The sequence below is a fragment of the Bicyclus anynana genome, chromosome 12 (genome assembly GCF_947172395.1).
Source record: "Bicyclus anynana chromosome 12, ilBicAnyn1.1, whole genome shotgun sequence".
Lineage (NCBI taxonomy): Eukaryota > Metazoa > Arthropoda > Insecta > Lepidoptera > Nymphalidae > Bicyclus > Bicyclus anynana.
In genome coordinates, this window is record NC_069094.1 from 2253633 (window position 1) to 2279657 (window position 26025).

A 26025-nucleotide genomic window follows, 5' to 3' on the forward strand; every position below is an offset into this window, starting at 1 on the left:
CTGGCTTGGCACCGCCTTCAAACTGATCAGAAGGTAGCACATACGTAAGATGTTATTTTTTGCTTTTTAGTTTAGGTTATTTTTGAGTTGGAAGTCGGTTGAATTTTTTTTATTAAAATTTTTATTTAATTCAAGTTCGCCCTTGACAATCTCACCTGATGGTAAGTGATGATGCCAGTCTAGATGGAAGCGGGCTAACTTGTAAGGAGGAGGATGAAAATCCACACCCCTTTTCGGTTTCTAAAGGACATCGTACCGGAACGCTAAATCGCTTGGCGGTGCGTCTTTGTCAACTTCGTACGTCCAGTTGTTTTCGATATTTCTTGTTAATATACCTTTCCCTATATTAAGAAATAGATTTTTATAAAAAAAAATAAGGAAAACATGCAAACACGTCAGTTTATAGTAAGTGATAACTGCCGCCTATGAATAACTTTCTCTGTCTCACAATCGCTCTTTTATTGTTACCACAAAAACTTTGTTGAAATACCGCAAGGACGAAGTAATTGTTAATTCCTAAATATGTCTTGAAGACAAAGAGTCTTGTATACGAGTACCAGTTTAAGTATAATAGGTATCTAAATTAATAAGTACAGCTGATCATCATCATCGTGGACAGCCGATGGACGTCCACTGCTGGACAGTGGACATGGACCTCTTCCAAACTTCTGTATGGAATGGGTAATAGCTTCGTTATATTATACTAGCGGATGCCCGCGACTTCGTCCGCCCTTAGACCCGTTTAATCCGGCCCTACCGACAGGTAGTGGTAGTTTACCAAATTTCAGCATTGTAAATCAAGCGGTTTCCGAGATTTCGTGATGAACTTTCGCATTTATATGTTAAGACTAGCTGATGCCGCGCAGTTTCCCCCGCGTGGTTTCCGTTCCCATAAGAATACGGTGATAGTAGGTATATAACCTTTCTCTAAATGGGCTTTCTAACACTGAAAGAAATTTTCAAATCGGACCAGAAGTTCCTGAGATTAGAGCGTGCAACCAACCAACCAACCAACCAACGAACGAACGAACGGACGGATGGACGGACGGACGAACGAACGAACGAACGAACTTTACAGCTGTATAATAATAGTATAGATTGATACAACAGGAGTCAATTCTAAGTTCTATGCCAGTTCTTTTCAGTAGAATCATGTATTTTGTAAATAAAGACATTTTCAAATTTGATTTCTGTTTAATATTTTGAATTATTCAAACTAAAAAATATTCGTATTTTGAAAATACATGATCTAGTAAAATGTTGCAGATAAACGAAACTTTACTTACTCGAAAGCAATATGAAACGTGTTCGGCCATACAAATAAACGTCCGTACAAATAATTGGGACATACACGAAACAGCCCAGATCCCTGAGGATACGTACACTGGAATGGATGGATATGAATAAAATTCAATACAATATAGGTAGCATGAAATATAGCATTATTAGCTTACGTTTATTTACCGTATATGTAACAAAATGACCATAAACAGTTATGGTATAATAGAATATTTATCCTCTCGAAAACGAGACGACTCAAACAAATACTCGTAGATGGGTGCATGGATAGCAAGTAAATTGACAATCATTTTGTAAACCATTTCAATCAGTTATTTATATGCGTAACTAGGAAACTTTGGAAAAACTTTGGAAAGGGTTCCAAATTATGATTATAATGTTTTACTTTAAGTTTGAAGCAAATGATAGAGTACCTATTTATTTTATTTATTAATACTTTATTGCACAAAACAAAAACAACAATAGAGAAAACAAAAAAAACATAGAAAACAAGTATGTGCAAAGGCCTTATTGCTTATAGAAATATCTGCCAGACAACCTTTGAATAAAGGAATTAATGTAATTAAATGCGGGATAGTGCAACAAAAGAAAAAAAGGTATATTTATATATATACTACATGTATAAATATAAAATATAAATAATAAATATGTTTTCATTATATTGTAATATAAAATAAAATAAATAAATATATATAAAATAAACATGTACTGTAATACCTGTGTATGAGTAATAATTATATAGAAACTACAAATTACAACTAGACAAGTAATATTTGAATAAACGACTTTTAAAAGTTCCCAGTGTCTTATTACCTATTTTCCTTTTACTATTAAATTTTTTCTGGTACATAACATTTTCTTCGAGTTAATATTATATTTATTAAGTTATGATAAATAAATATGGACAACACTAGTTTAGTTTAAATTCTAATAAAAGTAATGATAATAATATTTCAAAGTATATTCCGTTCCTGCCCACAACGTAATGCTAAATGACGTTGTACTTCCTTTGAATTTTAAATATCACTAACATAGAGTCATTTCAAAGCATTTACATAGAATAGCTGTTGGACAGACACCTCATAATGATATCTATGTAACACAAAATATTAATTTGTACAAACGAAAAAGAGATTTAAACCCACGTCTTACCAGACACGGGCATAAGTTAGTTATTTCTGCATATCGTCTCCAAAGAGTAAAAAAATCTTTTGTAGGTTTGGGTGTCCTCTTCTATAACAAGATTCCCAAGACTGTGATGGACCTGCCAATGCATAGCTTTAAGCAATGTGTTAAAAAACATTTGCTTTGCTTTCGAGGTTACTACACCATTGATGAGTTCCTTAATGATAAAGATGCTTGGAGGCCGTTGGATCAGCTTCCACCTTCACACAGGAAGTAAAACTATAAGAAATTGTAATGTTGTCATCAATTTTAAATTATAATATTATTGTATGATTTTTTTAAAAGAGCAACTGTTGAGTTTCTTGCCGGTTTCTTCTCAGCAGAATCTGCCTTCCGAACCGGTGGTAGAATCTTTACAAATAGTCAACTGACGTATCAAAAGTGCTTGTAAACTGACCCTACTTGAAATAAATGAATTTTGAATTTTGAAAATTTGAGAATCTACCGTCATTTACTGTTTCAAACATTATGAGTGGGAATTATAATCTACAACGTAAAAAAAAAATCTATAACGTAAAAAAAAAAAAAAAAACACCAATATACATTACATACATTTATTTATTTAGCGTTTCATGCACTGAAATATAATTAAAAATATACTGAAATATTGCCGTAGTATAAAAGGATTTTGTTTTAAATGTCTATTGTCTCTATTATATTAAATACCAAAAAAGTATTATATACCAACTATTAATATATTAACTGTAAGTATTATTACATAACCCTACTGCAAATAATGTATTTTATCTTCTTTTTTAGATCTTATACTGCATTGTTGCTCATCTGCAATCGATTCTATTATAAGTATTGTAACCTGATGTACTGTTATATTTTGACTTTAATTATTTTTTACCATTTTACTACTAATAAGCTGTTACCTTAAGTGTAAATAGTTTAATGACCAAAGTAAAAATAATTTTGATTGAGTTATGTATTTTTGTGACTTTGACTTTGCTATTATATGTTTTCTCTCAAGGAAGCTACTCTGTGGTCGCGCACCGCGATGCCACGGAAATAGTGACTGAGACTGAACTGGGTCGCTTTGTAAATTCTTGCACTTACATTACTTCCCTATATATTTATTATTCTACACTATTTTTCACTTAGATGCACACTAAAGTGCTTAAAGAAAAAAACAAGTTAACGCTTGACTGCGACATGTATTTAATAAGCCATAAATACTAATAATAAATACGTACGACTGTACGTCTGTCTGTTAACTTTCACGGATATGGATGAACTTTTGGTATACAGATAAAATTGATTTACTAATGCGTGAACGCTCATAGTACCACTAGTACTCCTTTTGTGAGTCGAAATAAAAGGTTTTTATTTATTTATTATTTATAGAACACCAAACAACCTTGGTCAAAACACCTTGGTCGCAAAGGTTAGGCGACCAGGCCAATGCGATGTTCATGCAGTAGGTTATCTCCTACCGAGAGTGTCGGGTAGGGATACAGGTCTCAAGACTTGGCCTCCTTGTATTATATGAGTAAGGCGCGGGGAACTTTGCTGTCACGGTGATGTCTTCCAGCCCCGTTCAGGGCTGAGGCATCTTAGTCGAGTTTGCTTGTTCGCTGGAGCGATGTCATATCCGGTAGTTTATCTCGTGCTGGTACGGTGGCCACCCTGCGCCAGAACGGTATCTTGTCCAGTATTTCGTTATTTTTTCCACCAGATAATCATATGGTTTCTTTAGTTAACCTGATAATGCAGCCACTGGTCGTGTTTGTGGTCGCGTGGTGCATTAGCTTCCTTACTTAACCACTTGCTACAATAAATCCAGGGTTGTCACTGACAGAAAAAGAACCCCGTAGTTAGAGCAGAGTAATAATGGATTTATTAATTCCACCGCGCCTTATTGCGTGCTCTTTAACGCCGCCTCCGTTGTGATTAATGATTTCGTGTTCCCTTTATTTTAGTTGGTGATTGTTTTCGGATTTCTTGGTTAATGGATGGTATATGATACATAATATAACACACTCGTGTGTTTGCTTTATAAGTTTTTTATCTACTACAGGGTCAGGCCTCCCTCCTTATAGGTGAGTGTATATGAAGTCCAGACAAATGCAAGTTAGCATTTTTTTTTTATTCTTTACAAGTTAGCCCTTGACTACAATCTCACCTGATGGTAAGTGATGATGTAGTCTTAGATGGATGCGGGCTAACTTGTTAGGAGGAAGATGAAAATCCACACCCCTTTCGGTTTCTACACGGCATCGTACCGGAACGCTAAATCGCTTAGCGGTACGTCTTTGCCGGTGGGGTGGTAACTAGCGACGGCCGAAGCCTCCCACCAGCCTAAAATAACCTTATAACCACTATCAATATGGTAATAATCAGTATAATAATGATCAGGTCCAATACGTCTCGAAGGCAGTTGTAATACCAGAGAACTTAATTTAAAATTTCATAGAAAAAAATTGAGCTCGGTATCTTATAGCCTCAATTGAACCCAACCTTTTCCAACTCAAGGCAATTCAACGGAATCGAAGTCAACAAGACAGTTATTTATATTTTATTACACAATTGAGTATTGTATGTATACAATAAATAAACAATAGCAACACAATATTACACATTTACTGACACACAATACCTACTTACACAAAATAATATTCCTATCGCAAAACGTGAGCGATATTTTATTGTCATTTTAAACTAAACGTGCGAAACGCGATATGACAAGACCCATGTATAAACAAAACAAGTGGCTCCAAGTTCCCACGTCCCTGCGGGATCCCCGTGTTAAGATAAGATGTACCGACTGGGGACCTGCCTGTACGCGATGTGGGATGATGTAGGAAATAGTGGTGATTAATATTAATGACTTTGTATAATGTTATCCCGAAAATAAGGGCTAATTTTCACGTTAATTGGCAAGACTTTGAGAATGCAATTAACCCTCCATAGCCCAGTGGATAATGGTGGATTACATATCATCAACACCCAAAAACAAACTTTTAGAGAAAAAAATTCAACCGATTTCAAAAGCATAATAACGTACCCATAGGTAGAAAACTACCAGCTGATCAGTTTGGAGGCCGTGCTAACTCGGTTATGTACTAATAAAAGCCGTTTAGAAATGTCATAAAAATTTTGGTTTTTCAGGCAGTTCTTTCATTAATAGTAACGGTTTAGATTAACACGACACCGACTTAGCATACGCACAAGCGTAGATTTAAGGAATCCCTTTAGAACAGAGACCTCGAGGTGTTACCTCTACTACGAAATTATGGTACACTCACTGTCGCTGCTACCCGTCACTTCTTCTTCTTCTTCGACCTCGCCTTGTCCCATTTATAAGGTCGGCTTTCCCAATCATGTGGCGCCATTTGCTACGCTCCTTTGAGTCATTGTCTGACAGGACCTTACAGACCTTCGGTAACCACGTTATTGGTGGTCTCCCTTTCCCCCACTTCTCAGTATCCATGGAAAGGCACTTTTTTACGACATGGTCATCTGGTCTTCATATCACATGACCAAACAAAGTCAAACCCTCTAGCGTTCAAACTAGTTACAGTAGACTTTGCTTCGGTAGGTAAAATAAAAAAGTAGTTATCGCCGCGTTGCAACGACTTGCGATATAAGGCGCCCGTCGTACGGACGGCTTCAGTTCAGTGTGATCGTGGCGTTCGAGTCGTCCACATCTCTTGTTGTGTAATTCTTTATGGGTTACTTGGGATAGGCGGGGAGAGTGACTTGAGTGGAAAAGGGGAGTGTTTGTTAACAGTCAAAGGATCCTTTAACCCTACACACAAAGTTTACAAGTGCGTGACTTCACTCAAGGTCATTCTCTGCCATTCTAGGGTCTTATTTTGGTTACAGTTTGATTTGTTAATTAAGTTGTCCTGACAAATGTTGTGAATCATAACCTTTGTTCGACATTAGTTTTCTTATTTTTGTAATCACTTCTGAGTTTGCTAAAAAAATGTATAAAATTGGTAGGGCCCCCTTATCATGCGCGCAGTATAACAAATGCGATGCACACACCAAACCCCACCAGACGTATTTAAGTCAGAAATTAAACACAAGCGCAAACGTTGGCGACGCGACGCATTTAAAAGACGTGGCTTCACTTTGGCTATACCTCGGGGGGAATACCCGAGTTAAGATAAATTATTCCGACGTCTGTATAACAGTCAGCCGTGAGAAGGGATACGAAGGTGCGGTGGGGGTGAGTGGGAAATGGTTCATATACGGATGCTTTTATTAATATTAATGATCCATTAGTGCGTTAGTTAGATTTACTTCGGCGTTTATGGGTTACCGTGCTACTTTGGGGGTTTCTTTTTGCGTGAAATTGTCCACTGTAAGTATAGTGGTAAAGCTTTTTGTGATAGTATCGTTCAGGACGTACTACTGCCACCTATAGTTCTGCTAGCAAGCAGCGTTACTTTGTTTATTTCTGAAGGCTATGCTAGCTGGTACAAGCACACTCGGCTTATTAAAAACTACGAGTACATCTCAGGTTGATGGACACGAGGCGACACTTGTAGGACGTGTTCTTTGAATGTCCTGGGACGTGTTGCTCTACTTACTCGTATAGTTGATTTTTTCCACTTACCTTCAAGTGGGCCAATTGTCTGTCAAATAATATTGTAAAAAAGTCACTAGAAAACCCTGGCTGAATTACTTGTGAGCTCTTCTCAGGCATATTCTGAGTTTGAAAAACTCAGTTTGCTACATAAGAGCGGGGTCACACGATCACACGACGACAAGGGGGGGTTGCAGCGGCGGTGCGGCGTCGGAGCGGCGTCGCTGCGTCGTCTTACATAGAAGTCTTACATAGAAGTATCTGTGGCATGTTACACGATGCGCTCCGGCGCCGCACCGGACTTGCAATCACCGAGACGATGCGGGGAGGGGTGAATGCGTTGCGACGTCGGAGCGGCACCGCTCAGTTGTTTATGCGTCACAACTTCACAAGGATTTACAGACTGTCCAACGCTGCTACGGCGCTGCTGCGACATAACAAGGTTGCGGCGCTGCACCGCTCGTGTGCCCGCTGATACGGTGAAATCTTTGCGATGCGGCGCCGCAACGCATCGTGTGTCTTCAGCCTAACATAACGCTTATAAAAATGCGTACATAATGTTTATAATAAGATAACTTAATTTGACTTTGACTGTGGTAAATAATCAAGTTGCCAGACAAAACAACCCTTTGAAAAGCGATCACGGTACCAGATAACACAGATCAAGTAATTTAATCACGGTTGAGAAATGAATTCGGAATGAGAAAACTTCTCCCTTCTCTTTTTTTCACCCTTCCCCTCTATATCCACAATTTGATCACAGTTACTGCTGTTTACCTCCAGTTGTGGAATTATTTTGTACAATTGTTTTCTTTGTAACAATTTGTTCTGTTATCTTAGGCTGAGTTTTCACCAGACTTGGAATTTTGGTTGTTTCTGGATTAGTTGAATGTTTTTGTTAGTAGAATTAATCTTGATAATATTTTGTGTTTACAATTAAAAAAATATTTTTGAAGTACCTACTCTTAAAGGAGATTAAATAAACTATAGATATATATAATAGATACTTACCACAATATACTATTATACTAGCATCGTACCATAACGCAGGTCACTTGGCGGTATGTTTTATTGATAGGAAACTTAAGGTCCGAAGCTCACTCTCAAGATTGGTTTAGATGGTGATCTAAACAAATTCAATTTTCCTAATTGATCAGACTTCGATAATCTTTCCAAAATTGATGGAGAAATCTGTGATCATCCCTACATAAAAAAGATTTCTACACAATAGTGGAACACAGAAATGCCTTCTTTTTAGGAGTGTTCGAATAATAGTTTTTAATTTCCTCAGAATTGATGGTAAGACAGCTTAACTTAGGTTCGTCTAGTTCATTTAGCAATTCTTCTTTCTTTCATTTTTATTTTTAAACTAAGATGCTTTTAGTAAATTAGCTTTTCTTAGAGTACTGGTAAAAGTATTTAACTAGTTAAGACTATTTAGTTTTTAATCCTTTTTCAGATGAGTTTAGGGTGAATGCTTAATCTTAAACGCAATTTTTGAGTTTTAGTTTTAGTTTTTTTTTTTTAAAGAAAACAAGTTAAACAAAAGACCTGAAGACAATGCAATTCTACATTCATCTTACCATCCTCTAGTTACTATGAAACTCAGGTGAGTGTGTTAAGATCATAAGCAGGACAATCGTGTTTTTCAATTTATCTACTGAAATACAGCCAGGCCAACCAAAACTACAGATAAAAAATAAAATACTGAGGTTTTAGTTTTGTTTTTTTTTTTATTCTAATAGGCAAATCTTATTTTCGGCGTAGACAATAAATCAAATAGTAAAAAATTAGTTTGAATTAAATATTGTCATTTTTCAAATATAATTTTTCGACGTCTAAAACCAATTACTTCCTCTAAACCCGCAGAAACAGAACAAAAAAATATAAAATAATAAAATGTTATTGCGTAAGCAATTTTTAATATCAAGGTATTACTGGCGTGAGGCGACCTACCGCCGATCAAATTAAATTTGGATGAGATTTTTGAAATTGCTATTTATTTGAGATTACTTCGAGTAATGTACAGAAGGCCTATAGCAGACAGACATACTTCATTTTATGAAAACCTGAAGTTGGTCCTAAGCCCACCAAAGCCATCAGGGTCAAACTCCATAGCCTGTTACCGTAGATACTTACCTGGTAAGGTAAGGTAATGGTAGGAGCATGGGCTGAAAATCTCTCAGCCTTCATATTATACAGGGTGCTTGGGAATATTTCGCATAACTTCAAGGGGTTGAGAAGTCCACTTATAGGAGCCGAACTGCATATCTAATATTTTTTTTAACTAAATAATAAAAACTTTTTATGTTTTCATACAAAGTAATTCAAATAATTCCGTCTATCCATGTAACACACGCCTTTATCTATCCTTGTGTTTTAAAATTTTAAAGTTTGGCTACGTCGGAATTATAAGGATGCGTGTATAGGATAAATTTTACGATCTATGAAATATCTATATATAAATATTACTCCGAAAATATTAATTTTAGAACACATGTTTTTTGAACATTTTTAATTAGTTTTCGGTAAAGAATAAAACCCCAGATTTATGGGAAATACTCCAGCACTCTGTATAATGAGATGTGTCTGGCTATCGCAGGCTCTTGTAATATGTAATAAAATAATGCGGAGGTTTCGCTTTGCGACCACTGGCTTGTCAGGGGTCACTAATTTGCTTTTTATTGTCATTGTAAAAAGCTTTATGTTTAAAAAATGTTTATGACTTCTTGTTTATTTTTAGGGTTCTGAGTCGGAATCTAAATTAATAAATCCAAATTTTTCTATGTCGGTCTATCAAGACCCTTGTTTCTCAGTAACACGTTTAATTTTTTTGAATTTTAAAGAATAAACGCCTACTCATGGTAAGGTTAAGTAATGGTTAGGTTTCATAGCGATGAAAATATATATATTTTTTAAAAAATTCAATTTCCCTGTTTCTAAGTATGAAGATCCTTCTTTCACTTTAACCTGTAAAGGGATCAGCCTTAAATTAGTAAGTACCCGAAAATTGTTTCTGTGGTCAATTGAATAATAGTGAATACGGAATCACGTGACTTATGAATCACTAAGAGTAGCTAGTTGTCTAAATTTCGTATTTATTATGTCCACTAGCAAATGTCAAAATTAATGAATTAGTCTGATACTTTGCATCATTGACATCTGATAGAGATGAAACCTAAGCTAAAGCCTATAAACAATGATATTTTATACTAGAGATACACTGGCGCATCAAAACTGAGGCGGACAAATGTGTATAATTGTCTTAATTTCATTTAGTCGCGTAATAACGAACGTTATTAAAACAAATAATATCTAAATATCGTCTACAATGTCCAATTGTGTGTCCAAGAAGTGTATAAACTATTTATACATAATTATATAATGGAAATAAAGACAAAATTGTACATCTGCGCACTCAGTGCTGTAGCTAATTATATGCTAATTAAGTATTCGGATTACTTTTTGCGGTGATTTTGTAGGCACGTAAACTATCTATAGTATAAAATTGCCTATAAAGCCAGCTATAAAATTTCTTCAAACCTCAAAATAGTGGATGAATTATCGGGTGCCTCAATATTTCATCTGAACGTCAAATAGCTTGAGGCAGGAATGCCAGCGTCTGGCACGGAGTTGGAGATTTAATCGAAACGTCAATTAAATTGCAACCGTCTTATAAGTAAGCGGGGGTCGGAATTGTTTGAAAAGATAGCGAATAGTTTGAGTTCCACTTAAATTTTGTCTTTAGTTGCATAGTCGTTTATTTTTTTTTTAATATGCTGATCGTAGTTTGCCTTCGAACGCAAGGCGTAGGTGTAGAACGCAGTCTTACCAACTGCATCAAAGCGATCATCAAAAGGTGATGAAGTCTTAACTTGAACTGGCCTGGGAATTGAACGCAGAAATTATAACCAAAGTGACAATTGTATAGTGTCGTCTATCAGTCAAGATAATAATTTAGGAGTGTACAACAATTACTTTTAACAGCTAGGCCTGAGGTAACTTTTTTTTTTATTGTTAACAAGTTAGCCCTTGACTACATTCTCACCTGATGGTAATTGATGATGTAGTCTTAGATGGAAGCGGGCTAACTTGTAAGGAGCAGGATGAATATCCACACCCCTTTCGGTTTCTACACGGCATCGTACCGAAACGCTAAATCGCTTGGCGATACGTCTTTCCGGTAGGGTGGTAACTAGCCACGGCCTTCCACCAGCCAGACCTGGACCAATTAAGAAAATCTCAATCTGCCCAGCCGGGGATCGAACCCAGGACCTCCGTTTTGTAAATCCACCGCGCATACCACTGCGCCATGGAGGCCGTCAACTTTATGTCATCATCATCATTAACGCATATTCGGCTCTCTGTAGAGCACGAATCTCCTGCCAAAATTATAGGAGTTCGGCTAAGTCCACCATGCTGGACCTATGCGGATTGGAAAATTTCAGACACGTAGAAAATTAAGAAAATGTTCGTTATACATGTTTTCTTCTTAAGTGTTCTTTCACCGTTGTAGACACGCGATATTTAATTTCTTAAAATTCACATAACTGAAAAGTTGGTGGTGCAATGGTGCATGCTCTAGACTTGATTCAAACCTTCTCCCTTCGAATTAAAGGCAGTGGTCATAGACTTAGGTATTCAGCATATTAGGTAGGACGAATTCTAAGCGTGCTATTACGGAAACAACGTTGAATTACCGCTGCAGATTATTCACACAAACAGAAAACACAAAGCACAACTCATGACTTATTTGGTATCTGTTCGAACAATTCATCGTCAAAATAGAACACAAAATAGGCTCGATACGATACGCGTTCATATTTCATAAGACAAAAGCATACATCGATCGATAGTCGATAAATGGATAAGGGTCATAGCACACACATTAACTCGGAAAGAAATCGGCACTGTTTATATTCGAATCTCCAGTTTTTGCAGCGCACAGCAATCAGTTGGCCTAATGACAGTTTTCAATGTTTTCATACTGTGACAATCGCGTAACAGTAAACGCAAATATCTAAGGAATTGAAACAGCGCCATCTATTGGCACTACTGCAAATGCGATAGTCACAGTATGAAAACATCGGAAACTGCCACTAGGCACACAGGTCGTCTCGGGACAAGCTTATGGCTCACCATCAATGCGCACGGCTCGACCAAAGATTACAGTGTATTCAGGCTCGACTTCGCCGCGCTGACAGTTCGCTACTCGTGCCTTTACGTTGCTCCCACGTCACTTCTACAACGCTTGCCCTTGTCAGCCCTCCCGAGTATCACCTCGCCGACAACCTGCGTTCGCCGAGCCGCTTTAGGAAATATCGCTATCTCTTTCATTGCATAGGGGTGAAAGAGATGGGACTGAAATAGCTTCGCTGCCATTGGTCGACATTTGTCTGTTTCTCTACAAGAGATACATCGTTAGTTGCATTGTAGACCAAGGCGATTACGATCTATGTCTGGGTTGATAGTGTGCTATGAACTTTACACATACGCCTCGATATAAAGATCCTACATCGTTGTACTTCGTTAATCCAGACGTATAATTAACGGTGTTGTACCGATAGAATATAAATGTTTTCCACTAACAATACATGAATCAAGTAATTGGGCTACTGATTTCAAACGTAAACATAAGCCTTAGGCCAATTTTCATTAACTTTATTTATTTTTTATACTTTTACAAAAAATAATTGAACTCTGTTAAAGCCACAGAAGCCTAAAATTAGACGCAAATAAAAGTTCAAAAATTTAGGAGATTTAGTGAAACTTAATATACATACCTAATTAAATTCTAAAGAGCCGGCTGGCGCTACTTAAAAGAGGCCTATGTCCTGCCGTGGATATGTCTGATGATGATGATGATGATGATGATGATGATGATGATGATGATGAATTAAATTCTTACTGACCTTCTATTTTGCTTAGTCATATAGAAGCATACGAGTGGTATTGTGTTTGTCATATAGAAAGTAAGTCTTATTGTTACTAATTTGCGGTTTAACCGCTGAACCAATTTTGGAGAAATTAAACACAAATAGATTGAAATAATATATTTTATATTGTAGGAAATAGTGGCCTTTGTTCGACATTAGTTTTCTTATTTTTTTGTAATCCACTTCTGAGTCTGCTAAATTATGCTGTATTATATTTTTTTAAATATTGTAAACGTTGTGTAGATCTGTAATAAGTTGAACATTCACCATTGGGCACAACGTATGTAATCAATATGTATACACGATACAATGTTCTGCGGTTGGTCTTCCTAAATAAATAAATAAAATAAATAAAAAAATAAATAAATGTATATATATTTTGAAACAAAAAGTCTTGTACTATACAAAAAAATAATTTGTTCAAAGACTAGTTTTCAATTAAAACATTTTCTATTATATAAATATTTAAATTCGTGGTGAATATTTTCTTTTGTAGTCTGTTGATTAATTTTTCTTTGAACCTGAATTATGTTACTTTTTCTTCCGACAGTATTCTCTTCTATCTTGGTTCTAAAATAATATTTTTGTCGCATAATTATTATTATAGGAAAGAAATATCAACGATAAAAATATCGTTTATATCTTTGGAAACAATCTTGAATACCAATGGAATATTTCTCTTTTCTCTTTAGTTATTTGCTTTTACTGTTTTATCTGACGGTGCCTTGTCTTATTACTCGGATTTTACTAAATCTCAAATGCCTTCTCGACGTAAAATAAATTAAAAATACTTGTCATTATTTTTGCCGACTCTACCTGTCTAATTGCTGACATTTGCAAAGTCCCAGTCCTGTCTGGGAACTTATCATGATTTGAATGATAATAGTACGGGGTACGGGGTATTTGGACTCAAGTCAGTCTTTATTAATGCGGTGGGTTGACAACCTTTTACTTTATAAGATTGTAGTTACATTGTCTTATACTTCGTGTGTAGATTTTTTTTTGATATTTATAGTACAGCCTTTCTTGATGAGTACTATTTACCAACAAACAAATTAGAAATGAGGATAGAAAACGCATTTCTCAACTTATTTATATTAAATTATGTATGGTTTGTTTATAAAATGTTATATAAAATATATTAACCATATCTAATTGTTCTAAGCTTAATAATCAAATGTATTTACATTAATTAAAGAACAGGTAAATTATAATAATTATTAAATTATAATTATTATCAAGAAAGGCTAGTATAGTTAAGCTTCTTAGATAGTTATAACCTGTTTCTCTTATATTATATCAGAATGTTTAGAAATTGCATTCAGACGCTGAATGCAGTAGCTCAGGTCTTTGGTCTGGAAGTCTCTACAATACTCTAGACCTTGAGAGTAGTTACTATTGAAGAGATCTACCCATACCTCTGACAGCTTCTACGTGGCGTCGTACTCGAACGCTAAATCACTTGGCGGTACGTCTTTTACTAGCATGGCAAGTTCGTTGATGACACTCCCATGATATGCGGGAGACGGGGGGGAAAGACTGCGTGGGTGTGAAATCGTGCGTGCGGTTCCCCTCACGTGCGTGAGGTGCATCAGTCGTCGGTTTTTCATTCATCGCTACACGTCCATCGGCCCGCGAGGACCATCGGGAGTGTTACGAACGAAGTTGCCAAGCTATAGCTTCGGTCTACGCTTACCACCAGACGAGACCGAAGCCAATTTAGGAAATATAAATTCCTAAACTGCCCTGGGATTTGAACCCAGAGTTTGAACCACAGCACCAACTGCGACAGAAATATCGTCAAATACACCAAAGAGGCAATCTATGAGTGACGAAGCCAAACTTCCATGTTCGTGTTAATCGGCAATAACTCATTCCGTAACCCACGCGTGAATTGCAAAGTTATTTGAAAATGGTGAATCCACTATCGGCCTAGCTGTCACATCATTAATAAACTTCGTTCACTATTTGAATAAAGTGCAACAATTATAATAATTACTTACGTTTTGCATTATTAGAATAGCGTTCCAGTCAAGTTATTACTATTTAAATAACTAATGATTGACTGACTTACCTAACCTAACTACCTACTTAACTTCACTGAACCTACTAATTGATGATTCAATAAAGCTGTCAGCCTAAGAATACAGAAAAAGTAATATGAGCTCTCAGGTATCATTACCGAAATTGATACCTTTAATTGTTGCCAGGACGTCAAAATGGCTGTTTATAAATAGGATGCAGACGGTTTTCTAGGGTTAGTAGCTATTTTGACTGCTTTCCATCTAGCGATTCCGACATACCGGCCGGCAATAGTTGTATGAAAATCCATATCCGTGTTTAGCGGCAAAAAAAATTACTATACAAATTTATATTTGTCGTGTAATTTAAAAATGGAACGATCTTCTACTCCGCAACATTGCGACCATAAAGGTACGGTTTAATTTAAATTTCGAACTGGCTTGCACATAAAATGCTGTTTAGTGAAAAAAAAAATACTTTGGCGCGTATTGTTATTAGTTGTTCGTCAACTTCGTCATTGATTTTAAATACTTTTGTATCTGACAAAATGAGTTTAAGTGAAGACAAAGAGTGTGATGAAATTATCTCAAACCAACATAATTCCCGGAAAATTGTATTTTCAAATAATGTCCGCGCATTATTTGAGAAAAGTACTATACAAGCCTTGGCCACAACTAGGCATTGATGGACTTACGTATGTGTGCCTCGACTTCGCCTCGGCCCACATTCACAAGTTCGTCCATCAATGCCTCTCTTGCCGGCCCCTGCAGTAATGTACTATCACAGTATACTTACTATTGTGTGAATAAAATATATAATTAAGTAAATATTACGAAATGTATGAAAATACTAATTAATTTGATAAGACAGATTAACTTGTAAGATTGTTCATTTGTAATTGTATTGTCTTATTATAGTTCCGACATTGAATTTCTACGAAATCACAAACAACAATAAATGAAAAACAATTATTATTATACAACGACATATTATCATCGAGGATCATATTACTATATAGTATAACACAAATAAATTATTAAAACACAAACCTGTTATTTTATACCTGTGAGGGTTAAAAAAGTATATTTTATTTTTCTTTGTAACTTTTATACGTAAAAATACAGTATATTCCGATAAAATACGTATCGTTTTTCCAAAGGTTACGAGGAAGGAATATCTAATATTATTTCTTATACTGTTTTATGGTCAATAAATATAGGGACACATTTAGCTGAAAATTGCGTTAGTTTCCGAACTACATATTGTGGCGGACATTTTGGCAAATGAGAAAAGTTGTGCATCAAAGCCTTAATCACTTGGAGCCGTGCGCTTGTGTCGAATTCTGTGTGACGTCACTAATAATTTGCGGGTTGTTGTTCATACTTGCGTTACGCGTTGCCTACTCTCATTATTGTCTAGAATATAATTATAATATTAATCTAAAATCCGAAAGTCTAAAATCCTAATTAGAAACGAAATAATGAAAAATGTTTTATATTTTTATTATATTTATATTAACTATTATTAACCACTATTAACTGTTTTACTAATAAGGAGTTTTTAGGCAATCTATTCCCAACATATTTTTTGATATCCTAATTTTTATGTAATACACTTTTCATTGATATCAGAGATGGGTAAAGGTGAAGGACGTTTCTAATTCGGATATTGTACTTTATGGATTTTTCGTATATTATCACTTATATTTGTTGTTGCTTTGAATAAGATTATTTATAACTAAATATTGAATAACTTTTATTATATTGGAAAATATACATATATGTATTATATTGGAAAAACGCATAAAAAATCCTTGGAAAAAAATCATTCTTTTTACATTTTGTATGATACTATGTTCAATACTTTCTTAGAGCCATCAAATTACGGACCTATTTTCTCATGGAAAAAGTCGCGAGCATCCTCTAGTTTATGATTTTAGCAATTCTATATTGTTAGTTATTATAATAATATTATTAGTTCCTATTATAGTTTGTTTGTTTGATTTTTTGGTTGATCGCGCTAATCTCAGGAACTACTGGTCCGATTTGAAAAATTCTTTCAGTGATAGATAGGCCATCGAGGAGGGCTATAGGCTATATATTATCCCCGTATTCCTACGAGAACGGGAACCACGCGGGTGAAACCGCGCAGCATCAGCTAGTTTATAATAAACTCGTAGCTACTAAGCTCCTCGATTGTTCGGAATGGGCGCCCATATATTTTAATTATCATGAAATTTAGAAGCAAATTATTTATTGATTCAGAGTGCCCTTTGGGGAGCGCTAACATGAATCACTTTGTATGAATTGTGTAATGAATATTGTATTGTTTGTGAACAGATGTTTTTAGTTAACTAACTTTTGCCCTCGAATTTGTCCGTGTGACGTCACATGACATGTCGTGTAGGTTATAATAAATTTTGTCTGCTATTTTTTTGTGCGATTAGTGCGTGATATTAAGTATATAGTTTTTTAGTGGAATTGGTAATCTTTCTTCGTCTCCCTCTGAATTAAATATTTAGAAATAAATACATTTATTATGCTTATATGTGTAGTATCAAAATACTATTACAATATTTTCATTAGTTCTATAGTTTAACTGATTTTAGTTCTTTTTGGTTATTTATTGTTTAGTTTAAATTTCAGTGTGGGTATTAGTTTCTATTATAAGGTCGTGGCGTTACCCGATCTGTGGTTAGAAATCAGCTCTACATGTCCTAATATAAATCGTCACGTAGAATTATGCTGAGCTGGGACCATTTTCTGGATTATGCCACACATTGTCCTGGATGACCTGGTGTACTGGAGATATTGTGATGTGTGGCATAATTTTGAAATAAACGCTTTTTTCTTTGATAAATAAACACAATTCCTCTAATTATTTTTCATTTATTTGTTTGTCTGAGATAGTCTTTATTTATTATGTGTTAATAAATTAAATGTCATTTTATTTAAAAAATTTGGGAAACCTTTGCATTATTAACCTTAATCCTCTTTCGAGTCTTATAAGTATGTACTAGTGTATATAAATATTTAGCACAGAATTCACAATGGCCCGTTGAAATGACGACCGGATTAAAGTTCTGCATACTGACCGTTCTGTTTAATTATTCAAAGCGATAAATTAAAGCAAATATTACTTTGACGGTGCATCCCACAACACAATCGAGCAGATTCTAGGAACATGTCGTCGAAACATAAAACTATTAATGAATTAACTATTCAAAACGTAAGTTATCGCTTCGTAAGCACATCTATACTGATATTACAAAGAGAAAGAGGTTGTTTGTATATTTGTTTGTTTGTATGTTTGATTGAATGCGCTAATCTCAGGAACTACTGGTCCGATTTGCAAAATTCTTTCTATGTCACATGGCCCATTTATCGAGGAAGGTTATAGGCTATATATTATCCCCGTATTCATACTGGAACGGGAACCACGCGGGTAAAACCGCGCGGTAGTTGGAACATTTCATCGAAACATAAAACTATTAATTAATTATTATTTATTCAAAGCGATAGATTAAACCAATTATTACTTATACAAAGACGTACCGACAAGCGAATTAGCGTTCCGGTATGATGCCGTGTAGTAACCGAAAGGGGTGTGGATTGTCATCCTACTCCTAACAAGTTAGCCCGCTCCCATCTTAGATTGCATCATCACTTACCATCAGGTGAGATTGTAGTCAAGGGCTAATTTGTACAAAAAAAAGGAGACTCGAGCTCCGCAGTGAGCCAATTAGGGGTTGATAATGATGAATTTATGAATAAGCAACGCTGATCGATTGACTGACATTTAAATCCACAGCTCAAATTACTAATTTACCTCCGGGTTCTTATCACACAGTAGATTGACAATAAGGTAAAATTTTTGAAAATTTAATCCATATTTGTTTAACCGAGCGAAGCCAGGACAAGTTGCTAGTTATATTTGAACACATGCAGTCTAAAGGAAATTCTCAAACTTAACCAACCAATAATGTCAAAATGGAATGGGTCTAATTTGCTTTGCTGCAAAGTATGTTCTGTACCAGCTATTGATTTTGTTTTACTCAATTTCCGCTAGGAATGCACGGTGTAGAGAACGAACTTAAGCTTTAAGTGTAAGGTGCGAAGTTCCATATTACTTTGAGAATTTACCGTATTGGCAACGAGTAGTGTAGCCGGTCAAAAGTGAAACCCCCCCCCCCCTCCCTTTAATTAATGAACAATATTAAAACGACACAAAATAATATTAGACTTGATACGTGATAGCCCAGTAGATATGACCTCTGCCTCCGATTTCGGAGGGTGTGGGTTCGAATCCGGTGCGGGGCATGCACCTCAAACTTTTAAGTTGTGTGCATTTTTAGAAATTAAATATCTCGTGTCTCAATCGGTGAAGGAAAACATCGTGAGGAAACCTGCATACCAGAGAATTTCTTAATTCTCTGCGTGTGTGAAGTCTGCCGATCCGCATTGGGCCAGCGTGGTGGACTATTGGCCTAACCCCTCTCATTCTGAGAGGAGACTCGAGCTCAGCAGTGAGCCGTATATGGGTAACGACGAATTAGACTTATTAATATTAAAACGACACAAATATCTGACAATTAGACTTATTTATATTATTAATGAATTATTATGACATTCTTGTTTCTTATTTCCATATAACAAGTACATGTGTGCATTTACAAAATATATAGAAATTTAAAATGATAACTGTGACAAAGACAATGTACGATCAATAACCAGTGAACCTCACATTGAAGTGTCTTTTGAGAAAATGTATAAAATTTTCCAAAAAGAGTCTTTGAGATTATATTATGTTTTAATTACAGTACAGATAAAGCGATAAATGTAATTGATGTTAAACGCTGTTTTTAACCGACTTAAAAAAAGAGGAGATTAATCAATTCGACGCATAATTCTTTTTTAATGTTTATTATTTCAGAACTTCCTCATTTATTAACAAATTTTGAAAATTCTTTTTTGTTTAAAAAAGTATACTTTTAGATTGGTCCCATTTCATTTCCATAAAAATCGGTTTAGTAATTTTGTGATAAAATCATAATAACTGAAATACGGCATTTAAGTCGGTTCCATTTTTATGTTAAAAATTAAAAAGTTATAAAAAAAGTTTAACACTCCCGCTGCGGGAAATTTGAGCCTCCTCACAATACGCGCCGTCTCAAGAACTACTGCCTTCTGTATCCGACTCTTAATACAACAGTTAAGCGAAAGCTTCTTATGGTGTTGGTCGAAACTTTTCGCTATTAGACCATTGACTGAAACAACTATCGGATCAATAATATTTGACTCAACATTCCACATGGAAGCCGTGATAGCCCAGTGGATATGAAGGCGTGATAGCCCAGTGGATATGACCTCTGCCTCCGATTCCGGAGGGCGTGGGTTCGAATCCGGTCCGGGGCATGCACCTCCAACTTTTCAGTTCTGTGCATTTTAAGATATGAAATATCACGTGTCTCAAAAAACGGTGAAGGAAAACATCGTGAGGAAACCGACATACCAGAGAAATTTCTTAATTCTCTGCGTGTGTGACGTCTGCCAATTCGCATTGGGCCAGCGTGGTGGACTATTGGCCTAACCCCTCTCATTCTGAGAGAAGACTCGAGCTCAGCAGTGAGCCAAATATGGGTCGAGAATGATGATGATGATTCCACATGGAGGTAATCTCGTGTGCAAGGTCCAAGTATTTTGCTACTCCTTAAAAAGATTATCATGATAATAATATCAGATGTTAATCAGGAAGGCCGAAGCTGGTTTGGTGTAGAGTTCGTTTGGGAATTAAATCCGTTACGAGAATAATGCTTTGATTAATACGTAGTTATTAATCATCGGACGGCTCAACTATTCAACGGTCGCGCGGGAATTATTAATGACGCGGCTAAAATCGGAATTCCGAACGAGCAGTACTCTAGCTACTGTGTACATACGTTATTTGACCGTAAATTTAAGTATAATTAAGCCTGGACGTGAAAAGGGAAGGTGTTATAAGGTTAATTTATAAATAGTAATAAATTTATTAAAGAGCCGTGACCTCTGCCTTCAATTCGGAGGGCATATTATCGAATCCGGGGCACCTCCAGTTTTTCAGTTATGTGCATTTTAAAAAATTAAATATCACGTGTCACGTGTGTATTTTAAAATAACGTGGCTTTGTGAGTAAATTTTCAAAATCGCTTCAGTAGATCCAGAGGTTAACCCATTATAATATCATAAACTATACCTCTTTGTAATATTAGTATACTCATAGATGATTTCCATCTGTTGATAAGCGGAAATCCATAGCCTATACCCTAATCAGAGAAACATATTTTGTTTTTTTTCTTATCGCAGTTTATGCAAGTAACGACACGTGCTGCAAAGTAAACATCTACATACCTGCGTACCTGTGTTAACTGGCGTTGTAGATAGCATAAGTATGTCCATTGTATGAGGTTGAAAATCTCTAATACTGCCACTTAGTGGCGTCTTGTATTGTAATACTAGCGGACGCCCGCGTGGAAATTCTAAAATGTTTAAATCTAAAATTTTTCTCAAATCCTTCGGGAACCATAGATTTTTCCGAAATGAAAAGTAGCCTATGTGATAATCCAAACTAAAATCTATTTCCATTCCAAATTTCAGTCAAATCGGTTAAGTAGTTGTGGCGTTAAAGAGTAACAAACATCCAAACATCCATACAAACTTTCGCGTTTATAATATTAGTAGGATTATGTATTCTGTTCAAATGATTTTTAACTAGGGTATAGGCAGGTAGGGTTATACGTACACATTATTGGTACACATATTTTTTTTATATAACCCATATTTCAAAGTCGGTTGTCATCAACCCATATTCGGCTCACTGCTGAGCTCGAGTCTCCTCTCAGAATGAGAGGGGCAAGGCGATTGGTCCACCACGCTGGCCCAATGCGGATTGGTAGACTTCACACACGCAGAGAATTAAGATAATTCTCTGGTATGCAGGTTTCCTCACGATGTTTTCCTTCACCGATTGAGACACGTGATATTTAATTTCTTAAAATGCACGCAACTGAAAAGTTGGAGGTGCATGCCCCGGACCGGATTCGAACCCACACCCTCCGGAATCGGAGGCAGAGGTCATATCCACTGGGCTATCACGGCTCTACCAAAGTCGGTTAATAAAATAAATCTCCGCATTAAAATCCACGGGTGACGCTAAGCGGTAACAATTATAAACTTGCGACCCTCGTGATGGCTGACCCGTGCAACTTTTCTCATCTAGCCGGCCTGCCGACGATATTGAGCTGTAGACACTGACTTATTGAAACACTTCCCACTAATATTATACGGTGATGATTGTTTGGATGTTTGTCACTCTTTCACGGCTGATGAAATAAATGAATTTGTTGTATACGCGATACAAACGCGGCACGCACCCAGACGTGCGGTTACCATCATCATATCAGCCGATGGACGTCCGCTGCAGGACATAGGCCTTTTGTAGGGACTTCCAAACATCACGATACTGAGCCGCTTGCATCCAGCGAATCCCTGCGACTCGCTTGATGTCGTCAGTCCACCTGGTGTGTGATCGACCAACACTGCGCTTACAAGTGCGGGGTCGCCATTCCAGCACTTTGGGACCCCAAGGTCGATCGGCTCTTCGAACTATATGCCCCGCCCATTGCCACTTCAGCTTCGCAACTCGTTGAGCTATGTCGGTGACTTTGGAACTGCTGCGGATCTCCTCACTTCTGATTCAATCACGCAGAGATACTCCTAACATAGCTCGTTCCATCGCCCGCTGTATGACTCTGAGCCTTCTTATGAGGCCCATAGCCCATAGTTACACATTATCAACTGCCTCGTAAATCCAGTAATTAGGCTATGTCACGAGGTCCTGGGTTTGAAATCTGAGTCTCTCGAAGTCGGTTGAGAAGTCGGTCGGTCCATAGCTCGGAGAACACTTTTAGCCGTTGGCACTAGTTACAAATTGTCTTTAACATATTAACCACCTGCTACATGGGTAACTTCAAGTCAACAGTATGCATCTTCTAGGCAAGCGCGTTCCACCATAGACTCATCGTTTACTGTCAAGCATCATTGCAGCTAAGCGCTCGTCTATATAATGTAAAAAAAATCTCTTTCGGCCTCGGCTAGGCCGATTGAGGTTTTCTTAATTGGTCCAGGTCTGGCTGGTGGAGGTTTCGGTTTTACCACCCAACCGGAAAAGGCTTACCGTCAAACGATTTAGCATTCCGGAACGTTGTAGTGTAGAAACAGAAAGCGGTGTGGATTTTCATCCTCCTCCTAACAACTTAGCCTGCTTTCATCTTAGATTGCATCTTCACTTACCATCAGGTCAATCTAATTTGAAAATAATTTAAAAAAAAAAAACTACTGGACCAACGACTGAGTGGAAATGTCTAACTTGTAGTGTATCAATGTGATCCGCCAATAGAAGCAGCAAACTTCATCTGCGAGGGATGGAAAGGCCACCACAAAGAGGTAAACTGATCGCTAAACTAAACTTTTATATGTTTATAATAATACTGTTTGTCATATAATGTCGAGATGTTAAGCATTAATAGATTATAAACGATAGAATATTGGGGTAGTTAAAATGTGAGTGCATTTTGTTGTTGTTGTTTGAATTTACTCTTCTATAGATTGGCAACTTCGTTTGTAACACTCCCGAAGAACCGTGCGGGCCGGGGCGTGTAGCGATGAATGAAAAATCCAGGACTGATGCACCTCACTCCGTCGCCAGCATATCAAGGGAGTGTCATCAACAAACTTGTCAGACTAGGTATATAACAAGATCCCCAAGACAGTTAAGGACCTACCAATTCATAAGTTTACGCAATGCGTTAGAAACATTTACTTAGTCGAAGTTACTATGCGATGAGAAATGTGATGAATTCCTGACTGATAGAGGTGCTTGGTGACCATTTGTAAATTATAATGCTGTATGTTTTTTAAATGAGCAAGTGTTGAGTTTCTTGTCTCTTTTTGGCAGAATCTGCCTTTCGAAGCGGTGGTAGTGTTTTTACAAATAGTTAGACGTTGACGTTTCAAATTAAGCCTACTTGAAATAAATTAACTTTGATTTTGTCTAATGTAGCTGTAATTACAACAGCGACTATACCCTTCAAACTATTTTCTGACAGCAATGCAATGGCGACACAAATAAGCATGGCAGTAGTCCTTCCCCAGACGAGCTATGACTATAACTCTGACGTTTCTAATAAGAACAGCAAAGATGTGGAATGCCCTTCCGGCTTCTGTGTTTCCGAACATTTATGATTTCTGCACCTTCAAGGCAAGAATGAATAAGCATTACCTAAGCAAGCGCGCTACAATCTTCAAGATTTCATCATTGCTTTCCATCATGATTGTAATCAAGCGCAAGTATATTAAGAATTAAAAAAATAAGCTCTATTACTACTAAAAGTATAACTTTCGAATTGAATTATGCATTTCTTTTATAAGAAGTCGGTAAAAAAGTAATTCCGTAGTCAAACTAAGCTCCGTGGGGTCCACTTTAATTCCTGGGGAAATGAAAATAAGACATAAGTTCCCATAACTGTCGCCCGCGAAGGAAGATTAAGAGCACCAGTTAAGGTAACCGCACGTTTGGGCGCGCGCCGCGAATACAAATGACGCGGCCAGTCACGTGAGTGTGGCGCCGCCTTAATAAATATCGCTACTCATATTTATTAGCTTTAGCCTTTCGGTCGTATGAGGGCAATATTGTTTTTCTACGTAAAGGTCCTTTGGGAAATCTTTTTGATTGTACCTTCTGTTTTCTACTGAGTTTTTGTTTTTTTAACTGATTTGTTTTAGTGGTACTTGTGTGATTCTGATAAATCTTTCCGAAGTCTTTTTTTGATATATGTATATGTACGTCGATTTTTGGTCTATGATAAAGTAAAACGTGGTTTGTTAACCAAGGGTTATGGTATGCACTTTGAACTTTAAGAAAAACAAGCTTATCTGGTGTGAAGTGTGAAAGAATGATACAGTCTTGTGTACATACGAGTATATTATCTCCCTGCCTCTCTCTCTCTTTCTTGTTCGTCTGATAACAAAGAAAATGATAACATATATACACCTCTCTCTTTCGTTGCACACATTGTAGTAGAGATACCGCAGAAGCAGAGAAGCAGAAAAACTAAAGCTTAATGGCTAATAAATAGATACGATTATATAATATTAGCAGCGCTTTTGTTTCGCGTGTGAATATTTCGAAGTGTGCAAACGCCCTTAATTTATATAAGCCGTGTCCACATTGCCCGAAGTATTAAATCAAATTGCATTACAACTAAGTAAATACGGCCGGTCGGCAAACTTCGTGTTCGAAGTTAATAGTACGTTTAGGTAAGTTACGAACACGTTTGCTGGTCGACGTTATTCAATTAGTTTTACTTTATTGTGTTATGGTTTAACGCGGTTACAACTAGAGATGCCCCAAATGGTGAATGATAATTTTCTGTCGACCAAATTCCCGCAACCGCCACCTCAGAACGTAACCTATTTTACAAGCAAATTGTGTGATTATGTGGTATCATCATCATCATTGATTAAACAAAATGTCATTCCCACAGTACACACACACACACACACACAGACACACATACAGTACATACTTACACACACTTTAACTCATTATCTCCTCATATAGGTAAGTACACATATTTTCTTTCACAAACTCTTACTGTATCTTCTTCGATCATTCTCTCCATTTTGCCCTCTTGTTTGCAATATTTTTTAGGTATTTCATGTTGTTTATGTATACCATGCAACATCATATTATCTTGTGATATGTTACATGATATTGTATGTGTTCTTTTTCCCATTTTCTTAATTGTACCGAAAATAAAACTGGCTTAAAGGTTAACCACTGGACATCTAACGTGTTCATGACTAAGGACTCTTCTTTAATAATGATATCATTACTTTGTCCACTATACACGCTTCACGATATTTTTTCAAGACATGATTTGTTTGTTTGTTCGTTTTCTTGTTTGTTAAGCTTGTTGGAAACAGAAAAATAATACAAAACAAAATA